Source organism: Odontomachus brunneus, unplaced genomic scaffold (genome assembly GCF_010583005.1).
Source record: "Odontomachus brunneus isolate Ranch 3 - 2012 unplaced genomic scaffold, Obru_v1 Obru_scaffold_168, whole genome shotgun sequence".
Classification (NCBI taxonomy): domain Eukaryota; kingdom Metazoa; phylum Arthropoda; class Insecta; order Hymenoptera; family Formicidae; genus Odontomachus; species Odontomachus brunneus.
This window is the reverse complement of record NW_022639618.1, coordinates 130,230-132,830: the sequence shown is the minus strand read 5'-3', so window position 1 is coordinate 132,830 and position 2,601 is coordinate 130,230.

Below are 2,601 nucleotides of genomic sequence, written 5' to 3'. Positions count from 1 at the left end.
GTGGCCGGTCCGCCAGCGCAGGGGTCACTCATCCCCCTCCCAGAGTACGGGGTTTCCTGGCCGAGGGGGTAGAGGGGCATAATGACTCCTCCATCCCATAACCTCGGTCGAGAGCGAAGGGGCGGATTGGGTCCGGACGGGACCGGACCTGGTCCATAATGCCTCGATTTTAGGGGATTGATAAGACCGGACGGGGGACCCCACGTCCGGTCACGGAGGATTTGGTGTAGCGGGCCGAGAGGGATGTTCCCCCCTCGGCCCTGGAGGAGGGCGGGTTGACCCGCCCAGCGGCCGAAGGCGTCACGGAAGTTATGCGTGAGCGGTTCCCGGGGCGTCCTCTTGGTGGCCGCAAGGAGCCCGGCAGAGGTTTTAGTGAGTAAGCTCCCTCCCTGCTTTTGTCAGGAGGGGGAGAGTCCCATACTACCTCTGGGGAAATCCCGGATTCCCCGAGGGTGTGCGTAATGCATTTCCTCTGCCTTAATAAAAAAAAAATGGTTTTCTTGAACGAAGTAAAAGTTTTTATTTTCATTTTAAAAAATGATATTTCATTTAAAAATATAATATTTTAATGAAACAAAAAAACCCCAAAATTAAACAAATATGAATATTAAATCTAAAGAGTTTTCTCCGAAAAAAAAAACGGTATAAGAAGTAATAAAAAAAGTAATAAAAAAGTATGTAATAAAACAAATTCTAGTATTAATGACTGCCACTAAAAAATACTATTCTAAATACTATTTTTTATGCACTATTGATGTGAAACATTACTGAATTTGAAATACAAGTAACAAAAATAACAAGTAATTAAACAAAAAATATTATATTATTTTCGTATTATTTTTGAAATATTGCTAAAGTAATTTTGCAATTAACCCTTAGCTGTCCCACCTTCCGGGAAAAACAGAACTGTCCCATGGGGTCTATCTGACCCCACGTCAAAAATATTGTCGTAGCTTTGAAAGTAATGATGATATTTATATAAAAAAAATACTTGTTAATGTCTTAGATATTGGAGAACAAATGCTAATTGGTTTTGTAGGCAAAAACAAAAATTTTAATATAATAAAAAATCTTGAAAAAAAAAAGTTAAAAAATGACTTTTTTCAGTCAAATACTCATAGCTGACTCAATTTTCATCGAAAAAAAAAAAAAATGGTTCCATACTCGGGAGATATGTTGTTTAAACGTGAAATAATTTTTTTTTTGGAGCTATTCAAAAAGTGTATTTATTTTAAGGTTTGAATGCTGAGAAAATTGTGTTTTTTAGGTATAACGAAAACCATTGAATTTTAATGAAAAAATGAATTTATTTCGGCATAAAAACACTTAAAAAATTACAGAATGTTTTTATTATAAAAAAGTATTAATATATAAAATATTAATATTATAAAAAAGTATATATAAAAAATTTTATTATAAAAAAGTAAAAGAAAAATTTAAATTACAAATTTGCGAACTATTTTACTCCTGCCTACCCCCACAATCAATGCAAAGATACATGCGATGATTATTACACATTGGACGATAGCACGATGAGCATTGTATTGTCGTTTTAGTATCTTTGTATTGTCGTTTTAGTATCTTTATGTCTGGGACACTGATCACAGCGCTTACGAGAAGGTAAATTTTGATCTTTATATGCTTCTTGCCGCAATTCATCGATCCCAAGTATCATTGCTATACCAGCTATAGTATCATTGCTATACCAGCTTTCAAAGTCTTGCGAAGTGAAACCATGCAATACCTTTCTTGAAGATAGGGCTTGACAAGAAACATTTTTAATCGAGAAAGGCACTCTTGGACAGATGTTACTGTCAAATGTTACACACCAAAAAATTTGTAATCTCAGAAATGTTTACTTACATTTCTTTTCAAATTTTAGTACCCAAAAACACTTTTAAAAAATCGGAGCGCACACACAAAAAATTAACACACCTGTCCCACGGGGTCACAGTGACCCCACAAATTTTAACGTCGACTTTGCGCGCTTGTCTACAGTAGACTAAGGCAACTAAAATTATACTCATCGTTTTAATCGACAGTTAGGACCTCCAACTGACAACAGATGGCGTCACATAGACCATTTTTAAATTTTGGGCTGATTTACAGAAATTTAAAGATCTCTGGGGTCAATTTGACCCCGGAGAGACAGCTGAGAGTTAATGTCACTGCAATGCCTCTGCAACATTGCATTGTAATATGCATTCTTGCAACGTTGTAGCAATGTTACTGCAAGCTTCTGTGTTGTATGAGATTGTAGAGGACTAAAATAAATCCAACGCCATTACAAATTCACCATTACAAATATCATTTTTATTAACAACAATAGTAAAACAATAGAAAAGCTATTATGTAAACAAAGATTCAAATTGCTTGCTTCCTTTTGCAATAAAAAAATTTTTAATAAATTACTGCGTAGCAGCTATTACGCTATTTGGATTTAAATTTGCACAAGTTATAATTATCTTTCCTCGAAAATCTTGAACATTATTATAATCAGTGTTTATAATTATACAACAGCTTTCAGATATGAAAAATTCTATTGGAGATAAATCTGGATACACACACGCACGCACACACACACACACACACACACACACA